At 45.8% G+C, this 8,550-nt stretch overlaps 1 protein-coding gene across 2 annotated transcripts in view; it reads left to right on the top strand.

Annotated features, from left to right (window-relative positions):
- The first annotated feature begins 956 nt into the window (after nt 1-956).
- Nucleotides 957-8,550, top strand: part of c18h19orf44 (chromosome 18 C19orf44 homolog) — a 30,712-nt gene continuing 23,118 nt past the window's right edge. For both annotated transcript variants that reach the window (XM_070860070.1, XM_070860069.1), the window contains exon 1: nt 957-1,069. The gene's annotated coding sequence lies outside the window, so the exon portion shown is untranslated. The remainder of the gene's footprint in view (nt 1,070-8,550) is intronic.

Raw genomic sequence — 8,550 nt, 5'->3', positions numbered from 1 at the left:
TAAATGGCGGAGCAGACTCGAGGGATCAAATGGCCTTCTCCTGCTCCTATTTCTTATGTTCTTATGTATGCCAGCACTAGCAGCAAGCCCAGGAGGGGGGCTTGGAGTGGCCTACCCCGGGGGGCGGTGATCGCAACTCCTATCTCCATCAAAGGTGTTTTTGATTTTTTTCCCCCCAAAACTTAGCTTTGGTTGGCAGCTGTAGGAAGTGCATTGCATGGAGATTGTGTTGGGCACCAGGTGAAAGGGTGGTGATAACGGGTAAGATTTTTAAAAAGATTTTTGCAAAGCATTTTCAAATACAGTAATATAGTTTTTGTAAAGAGTTGTGATCTGTTACATAGAGATGAAGCAAATCTATATTGGTTTCTGTTTGGGGAAAAAGTAGCAACTCACGATTTCTATACCAAATCTCGTATTTTATGAGTTTTTCTCCTAATTTGAGGCTGTGGAGTTGGAAATACTGCTCCCTTCAAACTAGTAAAAGGGGAATTTTAGATCTGAAAGCAGGAAGTTATTTTTCCAGAATGATCAACACCTGGAATGGGCTCCCAGATTTGATGGAAAGGAAAACCCAATTTTTTATTAAAACAAAACTGGATGCCACAATGAGGGGACTGTGAGGTCTCTGGGTGGGTGGATGGACCAAGTGGCTTTCCTCGTCCATAATTATCTTGCGATCACAGTTCTTCAGCCCCTTTTTATAACACTAACAGTAACTTACATCCATTTTTAGAAACCATTATGCTTTTCTGACGATGATTGTAACTGATATCAGTTGCCCTGACATTTAACCTGCGAGTTGCAGCGGGGCCGGGGCCGGGGCCGGCCGTGATTTGGCGCCAGACCCCAGTTGACCCCTCACTGACCTCGGCGCCGCCGGGACTCGCGCGCTGATTGGCTGCACACGACGATGATGGGGCGGGGGACAACGCAAGAAAGGCGGTGACGGGACAGCCCGGAATGCAATCCGTGCAACACCAGCACCCGGACACTTGACGGGACAACACCGGGGAGGGCCGGGTAACCAGGGCAACACCGGAAGCGCGGTCCGGGGGCATCAGGGCAGGTAACCGAAACACTCAAACTTCACCTCATTCTGCTTCAAAGTCGGGTGGTTTTGCTCGATCAAAGCGCTGTGTGGTTGGTCATCTGTGGAGGGGGCAGGCAGGCTAAAGGTTTGGCTGCACACCTCTTGCCATTCTGATCCAGGATTCGGCCCAGAAACAACGCCTGTCTGCTCTCTCCACAAATGCTGTGTGTTACAGCAGGGCCCAGCCTGAAACATAGAAAATAGGTGCAGGACTAGGCCATTCGGCCCTTCGAGCCTGCACCACATTCAGTAAGATCAAGGCTGATCATTCACCTCAGTATCCCTTTCCTGCTCTCTCTCCATAACCCCTTGATCCCTTTAGCATAAGGGCCATATCTAACTCCCTTCTGACTATATCCAATGAACTGGCCTCAACAACTCTGCGGTAGGGAATTCCACAGAATAACAACTCTCTGAGTGAAGAAGTTTCTCCTCATCTCAGTCCTAAATGGCCTACCCCTTATCCTTAGACTGTGACCCCCTGGTTCTGGACTTCCCCAACATCGGGAACATTCTTCCTGCATCTAACCTGTCCAGTTCCGTCAGAATTTTATATGTTTCTGTGAGATCCCCTCTCATCCTTCTAAACTTGAGTACAAGTAGGCTGACACTCCCAGCGCAGTGCTGAGGGAGCGCCGCACTGTCGGAGGTGCTGTCTTTCGGATGAGATGTTGAACTGGGACCCTGTCAGCTCTCTCGGATGGATGTAAAAGGTCCGATGGCGCTGTTTTGAAGAAGAGCAGGGGAGTTCTCGCTAATGAGCTGACCTATCCCTCAACCGACATCACTTAAGAAAACAGATTATCTGGGTCATTATCACATTGCTGTTTGTGGGAGCTTGCTGTGCGCAAATTGGCTGCAGCTTTTACTACATTACAACAGTGCACTCCAAAATTGGTGGCAAAGTGCTTTGCCACAGCTTGAGCTCGTGAAAGGTGGTATATAAATGCAAGTCTTTTTTCTGTTTCAGATTTCCACCACCTGCAATGTTTTTTTATTCTTGTGCTGAAATGGGTTTATAGTTAGTCTCGTCTTTCTTGATCATAAGAATCATTCAACTACATTTCATCCACAGTGATGACTCTCGACAGCAATGCTGGCACTCACTTGATCGCAGAGCAATGAGCAAGGATTAAATAACCACTCCACCTCCCCCCATAGTTACTGAACCTATGGATTGGTGCACACCAGTAGGATCAGATGCAAAAGGATAGAATGTTTTAAGGAAAGTTATTTGGAGCTGACGTACTATCCAGGAATTTTAATTTAAAGATACAGATGGATGAGATATTGAGAATGATGTAAAGACCTGAAAGCCAACATCTGGGGAGAGATTTGCACTTCTGAAGAAGCAACAGATATAAATCGAATACTTCACATGGCTATCAGATATAGTAAAGCAGGATGGCTTAAATATATTTCAAAAGTAGTTCCTCCCATGAGTTGAGAGAGTATATTGTACGAAGCAAACTCTCAGTAATTCATCCAAAAGCAAAATACTACGGATGCTTGAAATCTAAAATAAAAAGTGAAAATGCTGGAAATACTCAGCAGATCAGGCAGCATCTGTGGGGAGAGAAACAGTTAACGTTTCAGGTCGATGACCTTTTATCAGAACTGGAAGATGTTGGAGATTTAACAGTATGAGCAAGTACAGAGCCAGTGGAAAAAGGGAGGGTGGGGGGAAAGGGAAGAACTTTGACAGGGTGGAGGGCAGGAGTGATTAAATGACAAAAGGGATGATGGTGCAAGGCAAAAGGGAGTGGTAATGGGACAAGTAAAGAAACAAAAGATGGGTGTAGAGGAGGTGTAAATGGGAATAGCAGAATCATCAACAGCTGCTGTCCGAAAAAGTAGGTGCAGTGGTTATGATCTGAAATTGTTGAACTCCATGTTGAGTCCGAAAGGTTGTAAAGTGCCTAATCGAAAGATGAGGTGTTGTTGCTGTCCCTCGAGCTTCATTGGAACAGTATAGGAGGCCGAGGACAGAGAGCTGGGAGTGGGAAGAAGAATTAAAATGACAAGTGACCGGAAGCTCAGGGTCACGCTTATGGACTGAACGGAGATATTCAGCAAATCAATCATCCAATCTGCATTTCTCTCCCCAGTACAGAATAGACTGCATTGTGAGCAGCGAGCATAGTATATTAGTTTGAAATTATATCGCTGTTTCTGCTGGAAGGAGTGTTTGGAGCCCTGGATGGAGGCAGATCTTGCATCTCCTGTGCTTGCATGGGAAAGTGTCGTGAGAAGAGGAACAGGTATTGGGGATGATGGAAGAGTGGATCAGGGTGTCCCGGAGGGAACGATCCCTTTTGAATGCCGAAAGGGGAGAACTGGGGAAGATGTGTTTGGTAGTGGGTAAAATAGCGGAGGATTATCCCTTGAATGTGGATGCTGGTGGGGTGGAAGGTGAGGACAGGGGGGACCCCTTTAGCGTTTCTGTGAGGGAGATCAGAGGCTTTCAGGAGGTTGGAAGCCTTGGGGTCGGGGAAGGTTTATCAGATAGTTGACGGTGGGGTGGGGGGTTGCGGCTGATTTCGGGGGTGGGGGGGGGGAGTAGGTTAGCTTGTGGGGGTGGGGGTGGGGGCACTCCTTCTCCTGGCCCACAAGAAGTTCCTGGAAAGGCTCTTATCTGATGGATTGGGCCATTCTCGCCTCCTTCCATCTATTGGGTTTCTCAAGCCCTGGACGAAACATTAAAAATGAAACTCTGCTAAAATTTGAGGCATGCAGCCTCATTAAAACTATTTAAATATCAGATCAGCCTCTAGTGAGCAGGTAAGTCATCCACTCCCAACCCGCCTCTGTGGCTGCGCTGGGGTTGTAATTCCAATTTTTGAAAAGTAACCTTTCTTTCTTTGCCAGAAATAGCAGCGAACCCAGGGACTGGGAGAAATTTAGAACTCAGCAGAGGAGGACAAAGGGTTTGATTAGGGCAGGGAAAATAGAGTACGAGAGGAAGCTTGCAGGGAACATTAAGACGGACTGCAAAAGCTTCTATAGATATGTAAAGAGAAAAAGGTTAGTAAAGACAAACGTAGGTCCCCTGCAGTCAGAATCAGGGGGAGTCATAACGGGGAACAAAGAAATGGCAGACCAATTGAACAAGTACTTTGGTTCGGTATTCACTAAGGAGGACACAAACAACCTTCCGGATATAAAAGGGGTCAGAGGGTCTAGTAAGGAGGAGGAACTGAGGGAAATCCTTATTAGTTGGGAAATTGTGTTGGGGAAATTGATGGGATTGAAAGCCAATAAATCCCCAGGGCCTGATGGACTGCATCCCAGAGTACTTAAGGAGGTGGCCTTGGAAATAGTGGATGCATTGACAGTCATCTTCCAACATTCCATTGACTCTGGATCAGTTCCGATGGAGTGGAGGGTAGCCAATGTAACCCCACTTTTTAAAAAAGGAGGGAGAGAGAAAACACAGAATTATAGACCGGTACCAGCCTGACATCGGTAGTGGGTAAAATGATGGAATCAATTATTAAGGATGTCATAGCAGCGCATTTGGAAAGAGGTGACATGATAGGTCCAAGTCAGCATGGATTTGTGAAAGGGAAATCATGCTTGACAAATCTTCTGGAATTCTTTGAGGATGTTTCCAGTAGAGTGGACAAGGGAGAGAACCAGTTGATGTGGTGTATTTGGACTTTCAGAAGGCTTTCGACAAGGTCCCACACAAGAGATTAATGTGCAAAGTTAAAGCACATGGGATTGGGGGTAGTGTGCTGACGTGGATTGAGAACTGGTTGTCAGACAGGAAGCAAAGAGTAGGAGTAAATGGGTACTTTTCAGAACGGCAGGCAGTGACTAGTGGGTACCGCAAGGTTCTGTGCTGGGGCCCCAGCTGTTTACATTGTACATTAATGATTTAGACGAGGGGATTAAATGTAGTATCTCCAAATTTGCGGATGACACTAAGTTGGGTGGCAATGTGAGCTGTGAGGAGGATGCTATGAGGCTGCAGAGTGACTTGGATAGGTTAGGTGAGTGGGCAAATGCATGGCAGATGAAGTATAATGTGGATAAATGTGAGGTTATCCACTTTGGTGGTAAAAACAGAGAGACAAACTATTATCTGAATGGTGACAGATTAGGAAAAGGGAAGGTGCAACGAGACCTGGGTGTCATGGTACACCAGTCATTGAAGGTTGGCATGCAGGTACAGCAGGCGGTTAAGAAAGCAAATGGCATGTTGGCCTTCATAGCGAGGGGATTTGAGTACAGGGGTAGGGAGGTGTTACTACAGTTGTACAGGGCCTTGGTGAGGCCACACCTGGAGTATTGTGTACAGTTTTGGTCTCCTAACTTGAGGAAGGACATTCTTGCTATTGAGGGAGTGCAGCGAAGGTTCACCAGACTGATTCCCGGGATGGCGGGACTGACCTATCAAGAAAGCCTGGATCAACTGGGCTTGTATTCACTGGAGTTCAGAAGAATGAGAGGGGATCTCATAGAAACGTTTAAAATTTTGATGGGTTTAGACAGGTTAGATGCGGGAAGAATGTTCCCAATGTTGAGGAAGTCCAGAACCAGGGGTCACAGTCTAAGGATAAGGGGTAAGCCATTTAGGACCGAGATGAGGAGAAACTTCTTCACCCAGAGAGTGATGAACCTGTGGAATTCTCTACCACAGAAAGTTGTTGAGGCCAATTCACTAAATATATTCAAAAAGGAGTTGGATGTAGTCCTTACTACTAGGGGGATCAAGGGGTATGGCGAGAAAGCAGGAATGGAGTACTGAAGTTGCATGTTCAGCCATGAATTCATTGAATGGCGGTGCAGGCTTGAAGGGCCGAATGGCCTACTCCTGCACCTATTTTCTATGTTTCTCCTCTCCGCCCCTCTTCCGCTCATCCAGGGGAGTTAAAATTACCTCAAAGTGTCTTCATGTGAGTTTTGCAAGGCTAAGAAAAAAATCTTTGATATCAGTGCGGTTACTGAAGCGGCCATCGAAACAACAACAACTTTTATTTATATAGCGCCTTGGGTAGTAAAACACTGCGCTTCACAGCAGTGTTATAAGACAAAACAGATAAATTTGACACCGAGCCACATAAAAAGAAGTTACGGCAGATGAGCAAAAGCTTGGTTAAAGAGGTAGGTTTTAAGGAGCATCTTAAAGGAGGAAAGAGAGGTTTAGGGAGGGAGTTCCAGAGCTTGAGGCCCAAGCAGTTGATGGTTGAGCAGTTATAATCCGGGATGCTCAAGAGGGCAGAATTTGAGGATCGCAGACATCTTGTGGGGTTGTGAAGCCGAAATAGATTCTTTTCCTCTTAGCCAGTCCCTCGGAGTCGAGGATGACTTGCTTCCACACTAATGAGTTCTCAGGTGACTGAATCCAATGCGCGACCTACAGTCTTTGTCACAGGTGGGGCAGATGGTGATTTGAAGGGACGGGTGGGTGGGGTGCTTGGGTTGTCGGCGTTCCTTCCGCTGTTTGTGCTTGGCTTCCACTTGCTCCCGGCGAAGAGACTTGAAGTGTTCGGTGCCTTCCCGGATGCTTCTCCTCCACTTTGAGCGGTTTTGTGCCAGCGATTTCCAGGTGTCGGTGGGGATGTTGCACTTTTTCAAGGAGGCTTTGAGGGTGTTCTTGAAGCGTATTCTCTGCCCACCTTGGGCTTGCTTGCCTTGTCGGAGCTCTGAGTAGAGTGCTTGTTTTGGTAGTCTAGTATCGGCATGCGGACGATGTGGCCTGTCAATCGGACTTGATCGAGCGTGGTCAATGCTTCGATGCTGGGGATGTTGGCCTGAGCGAGAACACTGACATAGGTGCGCCTATCCTGCCAATGGATTTACAGGATCTTGCGGAGGCAGCGTTGGTGGTAATTATCCAGTGCTTTGAGGTGCCTGCTGTACATAATCCATGTCTCTGAAGCATATAGGAGAATAGGTATCACTACTGCTCTGTAGACCATGAGCTTGGTTCCGGGTTTGAGGTACTGGTCTTCAAACACTCTCATCCTTGGTGACCGACGGCTGCACTGATACACTGAAGGCTGTGTTGGACTTCATCATCGACGCCTGCCCTTGTTGACAGTGGACCCCCAAGTTATGGAAAATATTAGAGGTAGGGAGGGGCGAGGCCATGGAGGAATTTGTAAACCAGGATGAGCATTTTGAAATCGAGGCGTTATTTAAAAGGGAGCCACGGTCAGCGAGCACAGGGGTGATGGGTGATCGGGTCTTTATGCAAGTTAGGACACGGGATACCGAGTTTTGGATGACCTCAACTTTACGTAGTGTAGAATGTGGGAGGTCAGCCAGGAGTGCGTTAGAGTAGTCAAGTCTAGCGGTAACAAAGGCATGGATGTGGGTTTCAGCAGCAGAAGAGCTGAGGCAGGGGCACTGTTACGGAGGTGGAAATAAGCAGTTTTAGTTATGCCGCAGATATGTGGCCAGAAACTCATTTCAGCGTCAAATGTGACGCCTAGATTGCGAACATAACAGTGGAATTGTTTCAGCTCAGAGGACAGAAGTATCTTGTAGTTACTGACTATTCCAGATTTTTTGAATAGCTCCTCCGATATCAGATGAAAAGGTATGACGGTAGATAAGCAATGGCAAACTTTTTAAAATAAATATTCCAAAATTCTGAATGAATATACATTCTATTGAGAAATAAAAACTCCACGAGAAAAGTGATCCATCCGTGACTAACTAAAGAAGCTAAGGACAGTATTAGATTAAAAGAAGAGACTTAGAATGATGTAAAGAATAGTAGTAAGACTGAGGATTGGGAGAGCTTTAGAAACCTGCAAAAGATGACCAAACAATTGATAAGGTAGAAAATAGAATTAGAGTAAACTAGCAAATATAAAAACAGATTGCAAGAGCTTCTACAAGTATGTAAAAAGGTAGAGTAGCAAAATTAAGTGTTAGTCCCTTTAGAGGCTGAGACAGGTGAAATTATAATGGGGGTAAAAAGGAAATGGCAAAGACTTTAAACAAATATTTTGTATCTGTCTTCACAATAGACGACACAAAAAAACATACTAAAAAGTGGGGAACCAAGGGGTTAATAAGAGTGAGGAACTTAAAGTAATTAATATCAGTAGAGAAAAAATACTTGAGAAACTAATGGGACTAAAATCAGACAAATCCTCTGGACCTGATGACTTGCATCCTAGGGTTCGAAAAGAGGTGGCTGCAGAAATAGTGGATGCATTGGTTGTGATATTCCAAAATTCCCTGGATTCTAAAATGGTCCCAGTGGATTGGAAGGTATCAAATGTAACCCTGCTATTTAAGAAAGTAGGGAGAGAGAAAACGGGGAAATAGAGGTCAATTAGCCTGACATCAGTCGTTGGGAAAATGCTGGAAAATATTATTAAGGAAGTGGTAATGGGGTACTTAAATCATTAATATGATTAACTAGTAGGGTAGATAAGGGGAACCAGTGACCTCCCCACTATTCCAGCTCAGCCCAGACAAGGTGTGTTTACCCA

Source organism: Pristiophorus japonicus, chromosome 18, assembly GCF_044704955.1.
Source record: "Pristiophorus japonicus isolate sPriJap1 chromosome 18, sPriJap1.hap1, whole genome shotgun sequence".
Lineage (NCBI taxonomy): Eukaryota > Metazoa > Chordata > Chondrichthyes > Pristiophoridae > Pristiophorus > Pristiophorus japonicus.
The sequence above is the reverse complement of the archived record's forward strand: the minus strand, read 5'-3'. Positions and strand labels throughout refer to the sequence as shown.